Here is a 21,108-nt window from a genome sequence, read left to right as displayed (position 1 = left end):
AAAACTGGAGCATTGGAAAGTATTGTCAAAAGGGTTGTTTCGAATTACAAAAAGGATGTACCTACTATACGAAAAAAAGGTTCGGGTAGAAAAGCAGGTGCAGAAGGAAATTTGGCAAAAAAAGTGAAGGAAGTTTTTAAGCAGAATCCCAACACTTCAGGTACCTCTAAAAGTACTGTACAAAGGATAAAGAGTCATAGTAAGCTAAAGACATATAGAGTTCAAAGAGTGCCAGATCGTTCCGATGAAAAGCAATTGGTTGCTCAAAAACGAGCTCGAAATTTGTATGAAGGATACCTAACAAAATTTGACTGTTGGGTGATGGACGACGAAACCTACGTTAAGGCAGATTTCAAACAGTTACCGGGGCATGAATATTATACTTGTATGAAGAAGGGGCAAGTACAGAGAAAATTTAAGGAAAAGAAAATTACCAAATTTCCCAAGCAGTATATGGTTTGGAAAGCGATATGTACTTGCGGTTTGAGAAGCAGTTTTTTTGTAACACAGGGCACAATCAATTCAAAAATTTATATTAGCGAGTGCCTTCAAAAACGTTTTTTGCCATTTATACGCGAACATGAGGGTACTGTAATGTTCTGGCCTGATTTAGCAACCTCTCACTATTTTACAGCTACCATGGAGTGGTATGAAAGCAATAATGTCAATATTGTTCCAAGAAAAGCGAATCCACCTAATTGCCCAGAGCTTCGACCTATCCGGAAGAGTAAAGGTACTGCAAAAAAATTTACAAGATTTTAGAAATAAGTGGCGAAGGTCGTACGGTACTATCGATGAAAACACTGTACAAAACATAATGAAGGGCCTTAAGAAAAAAGTAAGAAATTTTTACAGAAAATAAATATTTATTAAATGTTATTTATAATTTGTAATCTCTATAGTACTCATTAATAAAAAATAAAACAAGACTTTGAAAAAATTCTTTGGTTTTCCTGTTATTAATGAAAAACGAAGGGTCAATTTTTTACGGGACAGTCCTTAGAAAAACAGCTGCAAACACATTTAAAAAAAGAATAACAAACAAGCAAACTAAAATCAAACAAAGAGAGTTAGTAGAGGAAAAAAAAAACAAAATAAAAATCAAGTAAATAATACTTGACACAAAACATAAGAGAAATAAGTAAAAGTGCTATCAAAAATGTTTGAAGAATTTTAGTCGCAAACAAAGCCAATATTTTCTATCTATTATAAACTGGCTATCTTAAACCCGCGTTTAACACTGAGAATTAACAAGTATTTGCCATATTTATAGAATTTCTAGAAATTATCGAAAAATTGCTATCAACAAATCCGCCGATAAAATATCAAACAACAACAAAACTATAACACTTGTTTACGAAATGATTGGTGAAAATAGTCATAACTAAAATTAGCAAATTTGTGTGAATTTCTGGCCTGAATACGAAAAAGAATAAGAAATCAAAAACAAAGAACGAGAAGATAAAAATATTAGGAAAGTCAAAATAAAAGGAAATAAGAGAGTACAAGTACAGAGAGAGAGAATGTTAATTGAAATGCTTGCTCATTGATATTTTGAAAGATTGGTATATCCAAGGATTTCATTAGCAAAATGAATTTTATTCAAATACTTTAAATACTGAAAATGTATAATTTCTACATCTTTATAGCATTACTTATATAGACGGCATAATAGTAAAACTGCAGCAATTCTATTGTTTTTTTTGGATTACACGCTGTAATTAATCGATTGCTTTAAACAAAAAATGTTAGAAATAGACACTTGCTTAAACAAACGAAGTTATTGAGGAGTTTAACGCAGTCTGCTGTTGAAAATATTTTTTTTGAGGGTTACCACCTGTTTAGTATCTAATTAAATAATATTATGAAGAAAAAAATAAGTGCAATGCAGAGAATTATCAATTTGAAAAAAAGCTGACAATCTAAAAAAAATGGAGTAGGATTTTTGCGAGGGTTACCACCTGTTTAAAATTTAATTCTATAAGATTATTAAGAAAAAAATTAAGTGCAATGCAGAGAACTATCAATTTGAAAAAAGCTGACAAATAAAAAAAATTTGGAATACGATTTTTGGAGGGTTACCACCTGTTTAAAATTTAATTCAACAGTTTGGTTAAGAAAAAAATTAAGCGCAATACAGAGAAAAATCGAATTCGAGAAAACTGACAATTGAAAAAGTTTTGGAGCAGGGTTGCCAACTGCTTAACATCTTGTATTAATTTATATTTGATAAAAGATATAAATTTATCAGTACATACATTAGGCATTACTCTAAAACGGAGTAAGGCACACTTTTGTCAAAAAAAAAATCGAAAGTGTTGCCATCAACAAAAAAACTTAATGTTGTAAATTAATTTAATTTTGTTAAAGTATAGTATATATAACATTTATATCAAATGAAAGGTACTTAATGTAGTTAACTTATTTAAAACAGTATTTTCACATGTTTAAAGGCTAAATATTAAGGGTATTGGTATTAAATGAGGTAAAAAGTAGATTCGAAAACGCTTCGCTTCTGTAACTGAAGTGTTAGTACTTTTTTAGTGTTTTTGTTGCTTTTATTGGTGCCTTTTTTAATTTCTTTTCTATAAGCAGTCACTTTTTAAAGTTGGAATTTAAAGTGAACTTTTTGTTTATGCAAATAAGAGAGAAACATGAAATAAGTAAAACTAATGGCCAGAAATTTAACACAATTTTATGAAAATGAGGTTAAAAACCAAATAATGAGCAAACGGAAAAATAATTAAAATTGAAATAAAGCAAACAGAACACAAAACTTAAAAAAACACAGAAAAATAATGGCGTGTTCATATGCTGAGGCATAAATAACTATGTATGTAGTATATGTAAGTATGTATAGCGAAGCAAACACACGAGAGCCAAAACAACAATATATGTATCTTTAATTAATTTTTAATGCAATTTTAATATAGAAATTGCTTAAAATGGAACTGACACACTTTAATAATTTACTTTAATTCAAAACATTTTCAATTACAAATACATATGTACATACATGTATGCATGTGTTTATTTATTTGTATTTTTAACCCCTGAATTGTAAAAAACATATTGTAGCTGTGAATGATAATTTGAAAAACATTTATAACCAATTTTTTGGTTAATTGAGAGTGCCGTTAGGTTGTTGAAATGACAGCGAACGTCACAAACGCAGCTCAATGGACACCCCACACGCGCACCACTTACATACATATGTATGAGAGCAGAGTATGAGTGATATATGCAACATAATGGAAGCCGAAGTGGTTCAAAAAAAAGTTCATTTAACAATGCTTTTTATTATGAACATAAGTGAAATGAATATAACAACACAAACAAACACGTGTACATACACAGACATGTGAACATGTGTATGTTTGTGTGTGTCACATAAATTGATATTAATATAATATGATGGAATGGTTGTGGTGGTTGCCATTGAAATGACTTTCATTACAATTTTATTGTATATTTTCGTATAATAAGATAATACAATTCGTTGATATCAATTTTTCAATTCACATAAATGCGTGTGTATTAGGGTGGGCCACAAAAAAAATATAAAAATAAAATATAAATAAAATATAAAAAAATATAAATAAAATGTAAATAAAATATTAAAAAAAAATATATTGTTTTAAAATAAATAATTTTTAAAATTAAAAAAAAAATCGTATTTTTTTAATTAATTTTTTTTAGTTTTTTTAAGTAAAATTTTTTATAACTCAAAATCTACTTTTCAATTCACATACACGCGTGTGTATTAGAGTGGCCTAAAAAATATATATTAATGAAAATAAAATAAAAAAAATATATATTTTTTAAATAAATAATTTCTAAAATAAAAAAAATATATATATAATTTTTTAATTAAGTATATGTATATGTACATATGTATGTATGTATATATATTTTTTTAAATACATAATTTTTAAAATAAAATATACAATATTTTTTAAGTAAAAAAATAACACTAAAAACCGTTTTTTAATTAAATTTTTTTGCGCTTTTAAGCAATTTTTTTTTACTAAAAAATATAAGTATATATTTTTTTTCAATGAATAATTTCTAAAATATAATAAAAACATATATATTTTTTAAGTAAAATATAATTTTTTTAATAAAGTTTTTTTAAGAATTTTTGTGTAAAAAAATGAATAATTTTTAAAATTAAAAAAAATATATGTATGTATATTTTATTTTTAAAATAAAATATACAATATTTTTTAAGTAAAAAAATAATACTAAAACAATTTTTTGATTAAATTTTTTTACCTATTTAGTAAGTAAAAATTTTTGTTACTAAAAAATTTAAGTAAAATATAAAACAATATTTTTTTAAGTAAAACATATTTTCTTCTATAGATAAAAAGTATTACAAGTCATCAATTGCATAAAATAATAAAAATTTTAAATTTTGGTTTTGTTATTATAAAATACCTTTTTACAACTTTTTCAATTTTAGCGAATAAAAATAACAAAAGTCTTAAAAAATATAATATTTTACGATTTCGAGACATTAAATTGTGAAATAATGTAAAAATTGTAAAATTTATATTTTACTATTTAAGGTTGGACTTTGACTTTGACCTCGAATAACTTTTGAAAGAATCGACTCAACAAAAAATCTTATTTTGACCTTTTTTATAGAGCGTTGAAACCTCTACAAGAATATAATATAAAAAAAGGTCAAAGTTTACCAGAATTTATTCGTCATTTCGGACGATATTTGCATGGTATCTAAGGAAAAAAAAAAAAACAAAATATTAAAGCTTTTTTTTCGGCCCATCCTAGTGTGTATGCATTATAATACAACACCCCGTAAAGAAACCCAAAGCCAACGCCAATACCGACAGCTTACCAGTAAATAGGAACAAGTATATAAAGTATATATACGTACATATATGTATGTGAATTACACTATATACAATATAAATAAGTATGCAAGTAAATCTGTCATTGCGTGTCTTATTGTTGCTAATGACAATTGCAAATAAAGTATTCATATTGGAAATTAGAGTACCGAAGGCCTTAAATACGAGCTGTATGGCATGATTTCAGGCATGACACTTTCTGATTCCGATCTACTATTGGGAACTATATCAATGAAATGTGTGAAATCTAATAATTTTTTGAGAAAATCACTAGCAAATAGCAAAAATAAATTAATCAATTGTTATGCAAACATTTTGGCTTGCCGAAACTTTTGTGAAAAATAGTTTGCGTGCACGGGCACATTCGAGCGGTGGAGTTGATGAATTGCTAATGTGACACATTTATTCAAATACATATGTATGTATGTATGTAAACGGTGTATTCATACATATACAAGCACTATTGTTAAAATATACAGAGTGCGCAAACAACATTGGTGTTTGATGCTAAGCGCATGCGCAACCTTTTTTACGAAAGCATGAATCGCAACATATGTTTGTGTGTACTATGTAGTATATTTGTCAATGGTTTCATTATAATAAAGCGAAAGTTGTTTAAATATATATGTATATCAAGTTAACGATTACCGTTTTAATTAATTTATTTGATTTTAGTTAGTTTTATTTTTACTTTTTATTTAATTAATATTATATAACAAATGATTGAAATGAAATTTATGCAAATATTAAAAAAAAATATGCCTCTTCATTTTGTTTTGAACTATTTTGTCAAAAGGCATATTTTAACATTCCGTTGCTATGTGAACCCACTTCGCAAAAGAATATGCGAGACTGACGGTATGAAGCAAAGTTTTTTCTACGACTTGACCGAATTTGTAAGAAATATGGATTTATTTCTAGATTTATTGACTTTTATAAGTAAAATTTCATTTTTATTTTTTTAGAAGTTATTCGTTATAGAAAAAAAAAAAAAAACAGATTATATGGCTGATCCTAAGGAAATATCGCACGTGGACTAATTATGATCAATCCTTTGTGGGGTCAGGAAAAAAATTCCAATTTTTGTATTTTAAGTGTCAACAAAGCGGTTTGTAACCATTAGTAATCTATTCTTGTCAGCTCAAAAAGCGTTAAGATGACTGATACGTCTGCTTCTAAGCAGATTCTGCAACAAACATCCGGTAAGATTTTTAACACCGTACAATTTGGAAAAACTTAACATTGCGAAAGCTCGACCAGGATTTTTCGACCGCACAGGTAGCTCGGCGCTTACCGAGCTTCATACAGGCCTAGCTGTCTAAATGTAAGGCGCAAGAAAGCAGCGAAGTTCCGACCTGATCCCACTCTAAGGACAGCGGGGTGCAGCCTCCCTCTTCCTTCCAACTCATCAAATTTTGATAATTATACCCTGAACAGAGTACTGTTGGCAAAAAAATAGTAAGAACGTTTCATTTAAAATTCGCGCGAAATCGCATTTGTTGAAATAAAATTTTTTCTAGGTTGGTATGACTATCAGTGACGTTTCTTTGATGATAATTGTTTGTCGCAAGCAAGTGTTTTCGATTGGTACAAATTATTGAAAGAGGGTCGAGAACGAGTTGACGGCGATCATCAATTGGAATTGGTGCTTCAGAATCGACATTCAACAGTCAAAGATCTTCCTGAAATCGTTAGAATATCGAAACGTTCTGTGAATACCATTCATTTCAGCCTAAGACAAGTGAAAACACGATTGGTTCCAAAATCACTCAACTACCTTTCCAAATAACAGGATGTCATGAAACGGAGTATTACTGGAGATGAATCTTGGATCTATGCTTATGATCCGGAAGCAGAAGATCAATCGGCCGAATATCGTGGCAACGGTGAGCGGAAGCCGTAGAAACTACGTCAAAGCAAGTCAAAAACCAAGGTTAAGTTGACAGTTGCCTTCGAATAACGAGGTGTGGTGCACGCAGAATTCCTTCCGACGAATTCCAAACATATCGTGCCGAACCACCGAATTCGACTGATTTAGATCCATGTGGCTTCTATTCTTCAAACTCAACCGCTTGGGGGGAACCGTTTTAAGCCAGTTCATGGCATTAAACATGAATCGCTAACCGCGCATTGAAGGCTATTCGCAAGTTGATTGTAACAACTGTTTCGAGGATTGGAAAAAACATTGGAACAAATATATTACAAGCAAGGAGGATTACTTTGAAGCGAACAACATAGATTTTGAAGAATAAATTAAGAATTTTAAAATTATTAACAAACAAAGTCTTACTATTTTTTGCTCATAGTAGTATATTAAGTTTGCCACGGAATTTTTAACACGAACAAGTACACATTGGAGAAATTGGAGATGGGATGAAAGAAAAATACGCGAACTATCCTTATAGTTGTTGAGATATTGTTTCGAAATTTAGCATACGTTCTTTTCTCGACAATATAGCATATACATAGCTGCCATACAAACTGACATATCAAAATCAGCTATAGCTTCGGTACAAGTGAAGTTAACGTTTTCTTTTTTTAATTTTTTATTTGATCTTTTTTTTCATTTTTATTTTTTTTTATTTTTTTTTATTTTTATTTTTTTTTATTTTTATTTTTATTTTTTTTTATTTATTTTTTTTTGTTTTTATTTTATTTTTTATTTTTTATTTTTTTTTTATTATTTATTTTTATTTTTATTTTATTTTTGTTTTTATTTATTTTTTTCATTTTTTCAATTATTTTTTAATCAATTTTAAAGCATAAGTATGAAATTTATTTGTTTTTTTATAATAATTTATTTAGTTATTTTATTTACTTCATTTCGAAAATTGGTTTTTTATTGTTTATTTGTTGTATATACAGATGAATATATTAATTTTCATTTATTTACCTAATTTTATTAAATAGTTATTTTACTAGTATAATTATGTATGAATTTTAGTTCAGCAATAAATACTACTTTATTTCTTTTATTTTTTATATTTATATTTGCTTTTACTTAACTCTTTATTATTTTATATGTAATTTATTATACTTATTTTTTGTTTATTTTTATTTTATTCTCACTTATTTGTTAGTGTTTATTTTTCTGTTTTTGTGACAATTTATTTTCTTCGTATTTGTATTATATTTATTCGTTTAAACAAACTCATAATATCATATCAAACTTTACGCCTTTTCTTATTTAAAAATAAAAAAAAATATTAAAAAATTTTGTTTTTAATTTTTCTGTTTGGTTTCCTCTCTAACATAAAGGCCACCTTGACTTTAATTTGTTTTCTCAGTTCATTTAAAGTTTGTTGTAAATTTTTATATTATTTTACTTTCAATTACTGCTCGCTATTGTAAATAAACCAGTAAAATGAACAGCGATATATGAATGTACAAATGTCAGGTGTAAATAATTTCAATTATCTTCACACGAACACCCATTTATGGGCAGCACTGGCAATCTGATAAATAGAAAATCGAACAAAAAGTTCCGCAAACGTTCGGTAATGTGATTTCATAGCAATACATTTATACTATATAAATGTTTGTGTACGTGTTTATACATGAATGTATGTATGTACATGTATACATTTTGCTCACATGTTTGTGTATCGGATATTATTTCAGCACAAAGTTCACCAAAACAATTTCAATAGCCATTTCATGCCTTCGACATGCAAAAGTGACAGTCAGACAGGCAATCAAGGGAATTAAACGGACAAAAGCGACAAGCTTCAAGTACGAATACGGTTACGGTCAGCTGCCCATTTACACCTGTCGAATTGCCATGACAAAAACGACGAAAAAATAACTCAATTTGAAAACTTCGAAATATTTTAGCGGATTTCACTAACTAAAACAAACATAATACACCAAAAAGTATTTAAATGTGTGTGTGTATTTATTATAAATAGATATCAGCTATGGGTACACGAAGCGCATATCGCTGCCATTATTAAATGCAAAAAAAAAGTAATTAAAATTCCACATTGCAAGCGACAGCAATAAAGCAACAACGATCCTATGAAAAATATTACAGTAGATAAGAAAAATATGTGTTCACACTTGATATAGTATATATGTATGTATCTATGTGTGTACATATATTGGTTTATGTGTATATTTGTGCATTTGAAAAATGGCAACCATGTGAATGGTGGCGCATGTGGTATGTGGCAAATTTGTAATGTCTTGGATTATAGAAATGAAAAATTCCATTAGAAAAATTAGCTGCACAGTAAAACCAACGACTGCCTGCAAACAGCGATTACATACATACATGCACACACATAATGCATAGTTATGAGTTTGCCTGCGCGCAGAGAAACAATTGAATTGGCAACAAAAAAAGCGTAATTAAAAGGCAAGGCAAAAGTAATACAATAACAACAAATGCAATGACATGAAATATGAAGTGCCAACAAAGCGAAGACGCGTCAAGTGTCGAAGAAGAGAAACTTCACTTTTTCTATTTTGTTAATGTGAATACATACATATGTATGTATATAAATAAATACAAAACTATAACTGTAATATACGAGTGCGAGTGACACAAATACGGCATTGTCGCCATGCTAAGTGCAACTGCACACGGCACTATTTGGAAAAATTAATTCATATTGCAAATATTTGTGAGCAAAAGATATTTAATGCAATTAATAAATATAATACAAAAATGAATTAGTGCGTGGATGCGTTGTCATAGCTTGCTAAGAGCTTGGGAGTTGATGTTCATTGAGATGCTAAGCTGATTAAAATACATACATAGTTTTCTGTTAGCTGCAATGAAGACTAGTTATTTCGGTCTAGATATCATTGAGGCTAAAAAAAATTTTGAATTATTGAAAACATTTACTTTATACATTGTTGAAAACTCAGTCTAGAAGCCTCAATAAGAGCCAAACTTTGAAAATGTATTCTGAGAGTTAAGAAAAACAATCGAATTCCTCTCCGTCAAATTTAATTAAATATTTAAATTAACATTTTGATACAAAATGCGGTTATTGGGGCCACCTTTGGAATAAATGTTCTGAAGAGACCCTCTGCGGACACCCGCAATTCTAGGCATTCAAGCTATCTTAAACAAAACATATACGGGATCTTATCAGAATCGGGAACTCCGATTTAAAAAATGCAGTCTCGAAAAAAAAACTGAAACTAATTAAACCTAACGCATCGACAGAAAAGTGGAGTGGAGATACCAAATTAATTTTCACTATTTTATCAATTGAATAATGATAAAGAATTTGTTCCAAATTATGTGTGCAGAATCGTTGGGAATGTTGGAGAAGGTTACGGTGATTCAGTTTTATCAAAAACACAAGCCTACGAGTGGTACAAAAGCCCTCAAAGACGGTCGAGAGATCATTAAAAACATGCTCCGTTCTGGACGACCTTCGACGTCTTCAACGGATGAATATATTAAAAATGTGAAGGATATGGTGCTTGAAAAACGTCAGGCAAGTGTTAGAGAGATGACAACAGAGCTCGACATCGCTCGCTAGTTTTGGCGGATATTTTGAGTATGAAACACGTTCTTTCTCAACTCGTCCCGATAAAGCTGAGTTTTTTTTAAAAAAAGTACCGTAAACAGATCTCTTTGGACGTGCCCGATCGTGCAAATTCTAATCCCACATTCATGGAGAGCATTATAAGTGCCGATGGAACATGTATTTATGAGTTTGGCATGCAAACAAGTCAACAATCATCCGAATGGAGCCCGTTCTCAGTCGATTGAAGATATAAAACAAAATTATCTGAAGGAGCTGAAGGTCATCCCAAAAAGTGCTTATGAAAAGTGGTTCGAGGACTGGATAATCGTTATTAAAAGTGTATTACATCTCATGGGGATTACTTATGCCGTCGATACTATCCAAATATCAGCGAATGACGATCCAAGTCGAGGCTTATAATAAGCGTATGGAATATTGAAATAAAAGTTGTCATGCTTGTATTAGCTCAGTGAAAATTTTTGTCAATCCTGGTCAAATTTTATCAAATATTATAACAATTTATTTTTTATCCCGGCTCTAAGCATACAAGGTCCACAGGTTTGCCTAAAGATAGGAAAAGTTACTGTTAAGATTGACGCAGAGTCTTGCCTTAGCTCAATAGAAAATTTGTTACACATTGTAAGACTGAAAAATTCTTCTAAAACAGAAAAAGAGACTCCAGAGGGAAAAAGAAAATCGTTGGTAAGTATTGACAGTGTTATTTACTGTGGACTCTTCGCATGCTAGTCGTATTTTATAAAGATTTTAAGTGCTTGAAACCAAAAAAGTTATTATTTTTTAAATATTAAGCAGAAAATGTATTTAAATGGAAAAATATAAATGATAATAAATAAATTAAATTAAAACAAAAATAAATAAGGAAATATATTTCGAGCTTATTATAATAATTTTTAGATATTAATATTATTGATATGCGGTTACGATACTCAGGTCTATATGTATTTATGACAGCATTTACTTGGAATAGTGGATTCTAGAACGAATTTTGACCAAGAATTAGGGAACTAGAAATAATGTCTCTAAGTGAGAGCATAACACTATTTAAAAACATATTTCTCTGTGACAGTACATAAAAAAACCTAAATTGACTTCATCTGTGTTACCAAATTTGATTTGATACATTTTTACTACAAGCTGGCCTAGTATTTCAAGGCCATCCGCTAAATGTATGTGATTAAAAAATATTCTAATATTTGTTTTTTTTTTATACCTTTATAACATAAAAACGCTTACTGATTTAATTAAAACTTGTATGCATGGCGCTGTAAAGTTAAAGCCAACAATGTTGATTGATGTCGATGGATGTAGAAATAATAAATCCAACAAACAGCTACTTGAACATTATTAGCATGTTTTCCAACAACTGATGGCAATGCTGATAGCGTTGCTGGTGATGCAAGTGATGTGTTGGCAATGAAGTTAGAGCTCGACTTCACCGTTGTTTGGATGATGAACACGTTGCAGCGTTTCAAATTATTTTATGACAAATAAAAGCGAAAATTAAACACCGAAATAACACAACAACAAGAGTAGTGAGATAAGTGCAAGTCGTATGAAATAAACACTATTGGGTTTTTATGACATTAAATTGGCCAATAAGCAGCTTCTGCATTAATAGTAAGAGTAATAAGCGTTGTAGGAATAACAACAAACACACGCGTTATTGTTGCTGGCTATTTTCAGCAGCTTATGCGTTTAATATCCGTCACAAATAGCAAGCGGATATGCAACTATTGAATTGTAATTATTTATGTAATGGTGTGTGTGTGTGTGGTATACACACGTACAACTATATATGGACACGCGTAATTTTGCAATATTTTTGTATTTCACGCGACACACTTACAAATTTGTATACAACAACACGCCGGCAACTGTGCATATTTTCACTTTTTCACGCATCAGCTGACGTTTGGCGTGATAAATTTCACTTTTCTGCCACTGATTGATTTGCACTTCTCACATGTTTTTTGCATGTGTATCTACACGTATGTATGTACATATGCATATGTGCCTTATGTACATTTGAATTTTCAATTAAATGCTCACAATCAAACACAGCGAAGAAAAAAAGTATTTCTAGTAATTCAATGCTGCCTGCAGGGGGTAGACTTAACCGCCGATCCACCGCCCTAGACACACACACGCACTCGCAAGCCAAGTTTCACCGTTTCAAACATGTGTGTGCGGGTATGACATTGTGTATATTCGTTGTTGTTTTATGGCGCTATTTGACGATCACCCAAATGTGATGTAGCTGTAGCAGGGACACTCGTCTCGTAGCGACAGCGGAGACACTCGTTTAATTCGCGCAATTGCAACGAGTGAAAAAGGCGAAAATAAACAGAGAGGATGTGACGTCAGACACACTGAGATTTTTATTTGTTTCAATTCACAGCAAAACGATAATTATATTGTTATTTTATAACTGTTGTCGTTGTTATTTTTATTTTTGTTTTCTTGCTTAATGCTCTCTGATCAGACACACAGTATATACACCTTACAATTTTTTAATGTGCAAATTTTGTTATGCTCTTTTTGCGCACTTTCTAGTTGATAGCACACCATAAACTTGGCAAAAATGCCAACGCAGCGTAGCGAATTAACAGTAACTGGCACCACATACACTTCAAAATCAAAGGCAAAACAAAAACACAACAACACTAAGCGGTGAATAACGATAGCGCGCGGTTGACAGCACAATAAAAATTAATAAAGCAACGCAGCGACGATGAAGACGACGACGACGAAAATGACAACGTCAACAGTGACGAGAACTAATGTGCGAGTCTACACGTAAATGATGGAAATAATAGTAAATATCTATCGGACTAATAGTGTAAATCGCAACAATCTGAGGACACACAATTCTTCTTACTAAACACCGTTGAGTGTTTCAGCGCGAACGACCGTTAGACAGTAGAAAATGCCAATACACGAGTGTTGGCTTGAACTGTATTAAATCACAAAATATTCGTACCGAAACCCGTCTCCAATGTTGCTCATTGCTGAACTGCAGTTTTACAACTAAACCGAGTAATCGTCAGAGTATGCAGAAGAGTAGCCAGTATTTGTGTGAGCAGAAGATACCGGGAGCATAAGTGTGAACCCAGTACTCAGGCGCCAAATGCTTGGCCTACGTGTATCTCACGGATTGCAGCTGGAGTGGAAACAATACGCAGAGTGTAGCGAGCGCAAAATTTACTCGCAACGAGCTGCAATATTGTGTGTGAGTCACTTTGTATGGGAAACAATTTTGGTATCCCTTACAGTAGTGCTAACATTTAGTGCGAGCCGAAACTGCCAAATCTGAAAGACCAGCTGGTTAGATACTAGCGAGCATACACTTTGTAGGTTTTTTAGTTTACGCTAGCTACTGCTGAATACCAAATACAGAGAGCGCTAAGTAGCGCGAGCGCAAATTAAGTAATTTACGGAAATGAGCGCGCATATGGTGATACAACCACTGCTAGCAAGAGATTTAGTACGCTAGCAAATGAGCTTATGGATTTAGTAAACAGCTGCTCACTTTCTATTTACAAAATACTCACAGCTGCTCTTAATAAATGTGCAGTGCGTGGCGAAAATTTTCAGACGGTTCGGAAAAAAATAATCGGACAAAAATGAATTAAACTTTATGTTAAATTGAGATTGGATCCAACATTTATTTCAGGATATTGGAAATACATATGTCAGGATATTCCAAACAGAAATTTATTTCGTTTGCAATATATGTACATCGCTAAAAAGTACTACAAAAACCTGAACCTGAATAAATTTATGAGCTACCAACTCATCAGGAAAAAACAATGATTTGGTATGGTTTGAGGGCCGGTGGAATCATCGGTCCATATTTCTTCAAAAATGATGGCGGTGAGAACGTAACCGTTAATGGCGACCCTGATCGCGCCATGATAACCGACTATTTGATGTCTGAAATTGAAGCTCGTGATCTCGGCGACATTTAGTTTCAACAAGACGTCGCCACTTCTCACACATCGCACCAATCAATGGATTTATGAAGAGAACACTTCGGTGAGCAGATAATTTCACGCTTTGGGCCGGTCGTTTGGCTATCAAGGTCGTATGATCTTAGACTTTTTTCTGTCTAGCCAGTTACCAATCGAAATGCTGGAACGCGTCATCGAAAATTGGATGGACCATCTGAGGCCAACATTTGAAATAGATAATTTTTAAAAAATAAATGCCAAAGAATGTTCTTTCGAATGATAATTAACATTCCCCATTAAATTTGAAGTTTCTGTAGTAGGGAACCTCGAACCTGGATCGACTTTTGTATAGATTAAGCAAAATAATTTATCTTAATCTTCTATACAAAAAAAAACAATTGAAAATATATACAAATTTTTAGATATAAAAATAAACTTAGTACATACATATAATTTTAAAGCGTACTATAACAAACAATATTGTTCAAGAGTTTACTTCCACAAAGCAAAAAAACACAGCTGTCATAGATGGAGTGATTTACCCGTAATCGTATGAAAGGAAGAACAAAATACTATTTTACCTATAGATTTGGCGAAACAAATCAACCAAAAGGCCAACGCTTAAATTAAAAATGTAAATTCTCAAAGTGAGCGTGGCTCTCTTATTCAGCTGATTCAGCAAAATTATAAAAAGTGCCTACTGTTGCTTCGCGGCTACTCTTTTATTTTGATACTCGATAATTGACGTAAAAACACAACAGATGTTGCCAGGCCGCATAAATTTCCAACCAATTGAATACCGAACATATGTGAGCCTAAACATTGATTTTTTGGCTATTGTTTACATAAAATGCACAATTTATACAAGTGGATTTGCTTTTCGGTGATTTATAAGTGCGGGTAAGTAAACAGAGAAAAGGTGCAGACAAGAACCGTAGCGGATGCACCGCAATGAAGTGATTACCATTGAAATTGTGTTTGTTTTTAGTATGTCTAACTGTGTTTCTTGTGTGTCCAATGCACTTCAGGACCTAAGGGCTACTTAAGGGTATTACTCTGATGTGTGGTGATACCTTGATGGATATCTGAATTTATGTATTTAGACTAGAAAGGGGTAAAAGGCGCTTCACTCAAGTGTTAAGAAATTTATTTTATACATACAATGAGATATAGAAAGTGTACAGAAAGGGAAAGTAAACTGAGGGGGAAAGAAATTGCTGGCATTTTATGTTTCTGAAAAAAATTAAAAGCTCTAATAAGTTTATACTTATTAAAGCTATTAATTCGACCTTCCGAAAGATTATAGATATAAGTAAATTGGCTGATAACAACCGGGATCTTAAAAATGCTTGAAACATCTTTGCACAACTTTACATTCTTAAGATCAACAAATAACTTTTTTAGTTATTAAGGATAACGTGAGAATTCATTAACAGCAACAAAGTCATAAAAAACTTATCGCAATTCTGACGAATTCTTAAAACATCGTATTCTCTAACTTCCGTTCCAAGAATTGAAGAGCGAGCGAAACCTGTACAAACACAAACAAAACAAAGTTCTTTTATGCCTCTCCTCTCTTTATAACCAGCTTATCAGATGTAAGGAATAATCCACTCCCTCGTTTGCTCCCTCAATAATTATTTTACCTAGAGATTACATTGCATATACACAAATACATGTATGTAATTGTTCTTTATTTATACCTTATCGCTTGTATGATAAAAAAAAAACGAAAACAAACAAAAAAATTATCACAATTTTGACGTGATAATTTGGTTTGCAAATATTATATACTATATTATCTTGTTTTTAGGTTTAGCGCAGCCTAAATCGGGCCATAGACTTAACTTCCCATTGCAAAAAAATTAAATTAAGTAAATATGGATATTCTTTTCGTTCAAATAAAAAACAGAAAAAAATGAGTGATCAATATTTTCACTTATGATTGAATGGTATTTAGTGTTTGAATAGAATTTCGTGAAAGCAAGCCGAATTGGAAAAGGCTTTTCACCAATATTTTCGGCACAAATAGGTTTATCTCATCAATAACGCACATAATGCTAGTTTCCAACTGGTCCAACGTTGCGGGCTTTAAATCATAGGTCCAATTCTTTGATATGATACTGTCACCAAACAAACGGCTTCTTGGAACCATTTTAATGATTGCTATTGGTGTGGAAAAAAAAAATCGGGATCAATTGCAGTTAGTGCAGGTGTTTTCGGTACTATTCTAATGCGCTTAATATGATCCTGCATCATCTGACCATTGACGTTTTCATTCAGAGTTAGGTGCTTGGAACCGAAAGAGTTATGAACATAACGATGCACTAAAGAAGTTAAATTCAAAAAAATTAGGCTATATACTCTCAAATTTGGATTTCAATTGTCACTTTCAGTATAGTAAGGGTGGGGGATATTAACTCAATTTATGCCGACGTAGCCAAGTTAGACCGCGAGAGAATACTCCACAGACCTTGACGTCTTTCTCACTATCTCTCTCTATTCATCCACCAAACCCAACCAGCAACTTCTAAGCGGAAATACTGGGCATACAGAACATTGTAGGGCACGATTGAATAACAGAAAACAATCAATTACACGGGTGAGCTGGGTTGGCTGCACTCATACAATCCTACCTGACTATTTAACTATCGCAACCTACGCAACGGTATAGTTGACTCAATCTTAAGTTTTAAAGAAATATGGACCGTCGATAATTGATCTCAAAAATTAACTAGCTGGTTCTATCACACTCTTCTTAAAGTTCAAAACTTCTAACCACGTGCTTCGAAAAATTGGTTTTTGTAAAGCTAATTCTTTGAAAAGATGATATTTGAAAGCTTATTGTATAAACTTTTATCTTTTTCATCGAAAACATTTTTGGTAATGAAAAATATCAAAACTCCTCTAGTTATACCCTGAACAGGGTGTATTAAGTTTTGTCGCGAAGTTTGTAACAACTAAACCCTGACGATTCCGGATACCCTATAAAATATATGTGCATAAATGATTATCGAGACGAGCTAATTCCATTTAGCCGTGTCCGTCCATACGTCTGTCTACATACATATGTATGTATATACCCCTAGTCTCTTAGTTTTTAAGATATCGATCTGAAAATTTCACCTGTTCTTTTTTCAATTAGAAGTCGAAATGACCGACATCGGACCACTATAGGGCGTAGCGCCATATAAACTGGACAATCGAAATCAAGTGCTTGCATGGAAAAGTTTTTCATTTGAGGAGATATCTTAACGAAACTCGGCAAGGATCGTTATCAAAGAAAAAATTTGAAAATTCTCCAAACAAATTGTTCATATCAGAGAAATAGAGCATTTAGCTGAACGATTGGAATCAAGTTCTTGTAAGGAACCTTTTGTATTTGTGAAGGATATTATAGCTTCGGGGCTACCGAAGTGAACGTTTTTTTCTTATTTTCCTTTTTCTTTTATTTTACAAAATTATATGTTAGCTAAGTGTTTTTTTTTGTATATATAAGAATTCCAATACATCAAAGTGTTAAACTCCTTAAAATGTCGTTCCAAAATACATAACTAAACGAAGAAAATAATTCAGATACAAATGAAATATTAATATGAATTATTATTTTATTTATTCATTCTCTATTCTTTATCTTAAATAGGATGCAATTTCCGCGAACATTTTTCGCACCAAGTCTGATATCAGCATTACTCTTCTGCTTTGAATTCGACTCATGATTCTTGCTCGCCTTATACCGATTACATTGATGATACAAATTTAAGTTCGCGAAATTAGTATTCAACACGTCAATTGTTGATAAACGCTTAGAATCATTTAAATTTTATGCACTCTTAAATCTTTGCTTGACTTTCTAGGTTAGTCGTACGGACATTGACGACAAACGAAAACGAAGACAAAAACGACTGGTTTGCAAATATTTTTGTTTAGCAGCTTGTTGCTAACGTAAAAAACGAGTTGGCTTAAAGCTTGAACATATCACACAAACATATATAGAAATACCTAAATTTAAGTATAGTTATATAAAGGGTGATTTTTTAAGAGCTTGATAACTTTTTTAAAAAAAAACGCATAAAATTTGCAAAATCTCATCGGTTCTTTATTTGAAACGTTAGATTGGTTCATGACATTTACTTTTTGAAGATAATTTCATTTAAATGTTTACCGCGGCTGCGTCTTAGGTGGTCCATTCGGAAAGTCCAATTTTGGGCAACTTTTTCGAGCATTTCGGCCGGAATAGCCCGAATTTCTTCGGAAATGTTGTCTTCCAAAGCTGGAATAGTTGCTGGCTTATTTCTGTAGACTTTAGACTTGACGTAGCCCCACAAAAAATAGTCTAAAGGCGTTAAATCGCATGATCTTGGTGGCCAACTTACGGGCCCATTTCTTGAGATGAATTGTTGTCCGAAGTTTTCCCTCAAAATGGCCATAGAATCGCGAGCTGTGTGGCATGTAGCGCCATCTTGTTGAAACCACATGTCAACCAAGTTCAGTTCTTCCATTTTTGGCAACAAAAAGTTTGTTAGCATCGAACGATAGCGATCGCCATTCACCGTAACGTTGCGTCCAACAGCATCTTTGAAAAAATACGGTCCAATGATTCCACCAGCGTACAAACCACACCAAACAGTGCATTTTTCGGGATGCATGGGCAGTTCTTGAACGGCTTCTGGTTGCTCTTCACCCCAAATGCGGCAATTTTGCTTATTTACGTAGCCATTCAACCAGAAATGAGCCTCATCGCTGAACAAAATTAAAGCGCGAAACACATTTCGAACCGAACACTGATTTTGGTAATAAAATTCAATGATTTGCAAGCGTTGCTCGTTAGTAAGTCTATTCATGATGAAATGTCAAAGCATACTGAGCATCTTTCTCTTTGACACCATGTCTGAAATCCCACGTGATCTGTCAAATACTAATGCATGAAAATCCTAACCTCAAAAAAATCACCCGTTATGAATAAAATAGCCAAAAGATAAATCAAAATCACCAATATATTCTGGCAAATAAAAATAATTTATTTAATTTGCATCCACTTTTTTCAAAAAAGAGTTAGTCGTTAAGGTTTTATACCAACTATCAATTGAAACTATGCAATTAACACAGAAAACGACGAAAGCGCGAGCAAGCGAGACACGTCAAGAAGCTAAGACTTCTATAAACAACGGCTAATTTTAATTTCAAAGCCATCAAAAGCCAAACAAGCTGTAAAATCGGCTGCCACTATTTTAATTGTTTCCTTAGAGCTTCGTGGAAAGTAAGTTATAGAATATAGACAGCTTTATATGCAACGATTGCAATTTATTAGCTGTTAGAGATAAAAGAAAAGTTTGAGATAATGAAGGAATTAAGAATGCAGTAAAGAGATTGAAGCGATTGTTTGGAAAAGCATTCAAAATGAATTGCCCAGAATGGCATGAGGGCGCATAAATAGGCTTCAGACATAGTTACATACAGAAAAATTAATATACAAATATATGTCTATGGCATATGTATGTGAGGAATCAAGTGTTGGAAAAGCACTTAAAGTATCGGCTCTGGGAAATTCAGAAGAATACAAAAATATATCTTTATCGAAATATGAAAAAGAACTCACAAGTTCACTAACACTACAACAACAAAAAGAGGCACAGCAACAAGCGCCACAGCAGCAGTTAGGGCTACTCAAATGGTGGCATAGAGGCAGCTTAGATGAAATATGTATATACTCACATACATACATACATATGTATGTACATATATGCAGTCCAAGACACTTATTGTTGCCTAAAAGCGTGAAGTTTTATCGAAATGCATTTTAAATTTATGAATGGCTCTCAATTTCCATTTAATATTTCCACAAATGCAATGCTAGACAAACATGCACACCTACATATGTAAAGGGTGATTTTTTAAGAGCTTGATAACTTTTTTTTAAAAAAAAAACGCATAAAATTTGCAAAATCTCATCGGTTCTTTATTTGAAACGTTAGATTGGTTTATGACATTTACTTTTTGAAGATAATTTCATTTAAATGTTGACCGCGGCTGCGTCTTAGGTGGTCCATTCGGAAAGTCCAATTTTGGGCAACTTTTTCGAGCATTTCGGCCGGAATAGCCCGAATTTCTTCGGAAATGTTGTCTTCCAAAGCTGGAATAGTTGCTGGCTTATTTCTGTAGACTTTAGACTTGACGTAGCCCCACAAAAAATAGTCTAAAGGCGTTAAATCGCATGATCTTGGTGGCCAACTTACGGGTCCATTTCTTGAGATGAATTGTTGTCCGAAGTTTTCCCTCAAAATGGCCATAGAATCGCGAGCTGTGTGGCATATAGCGCCATCTTGTTGAAACCACATGTCAACCAAGTTCAGTTCTTCCATTTTTGGCAACAAAAAGTTTGTTAGCATCGAACGATAGCGATCGCCATTCACCGTAACGTTGCGTCCAACAGCATCTTTGAAAAAATACGGTCTAATGATTCCACCAGCGTACAAACCACACCAAACAGTGCATTTTTCGGGATGCATGGGCAGTTCTTGAACGGCTTCTGGTTGCTCTTCACCCCAAATGCGGCAATTTTGCTTATTTACGTAGCCATTCAACCAGAAATGAGCCTCATCGCTGAACAAAATTAAAGCGCGAAACACATTTCGAACCGAACACTGATTTTGGTAATAAAATTCAATGATTTGCAAGCGTTGCTCGTTAGTAAGTCTATTCATGATGAAATGTCAAAGCATACTGAGCATCTTTCTCTTTGACACCATGTCTGAAATCCCACGTGATCTGTCAAAT

At 32.3% G+C, this 21,108-nt stretch overlaps 1 protein-coding gene across 5 annotated transcripts in view; it reads right to left on the bottom strand.

The window, feature by feature from the left end:
• Nucleotides 1-21,108, bottom strand: part of LOC105234238 (uncharacterized) — a 186,400-nt gene that overhangs the window by 151,488 nt on the left and 13,804 nt on the right. Inside the window, exon 1 of one of the 5 annotated variants that reach the window (XM_049449621.1) lies at nucleotides 11,592-13,766. The exons of the other annotated variants lie outside the window; for them this stretch is intronic. The gene's annotated coding sequence lies outside the window, so the exon portion shown is untranslated. Of the gene's footprint in view, nucleotides 1-11,591; nucleotides 13,767-21,108 lie in introns of those variants that run through there. 5 annotated transcript variants of the gene reach the window in all.

Source organism: Bactrocera dorsalis, chromosome 2, assembly GCF_023373825.1.
Source record: "Bactrocera dorsalis isolate Fly_Bdor chromosome 2, ASM2337382v1, whole genome shotgun sequence".
NCBI lineage: Eukaryota > Metazoa > Arthropoda > Insecta > Diptera > Tephritidae > Bactrocera > Bactrocera dorsalis.
The sequence above is the reverse complement of the archived record's forward strand: the minus strand, read 5'-3'. Positions and strand labels throughout refer to the sequence as shown.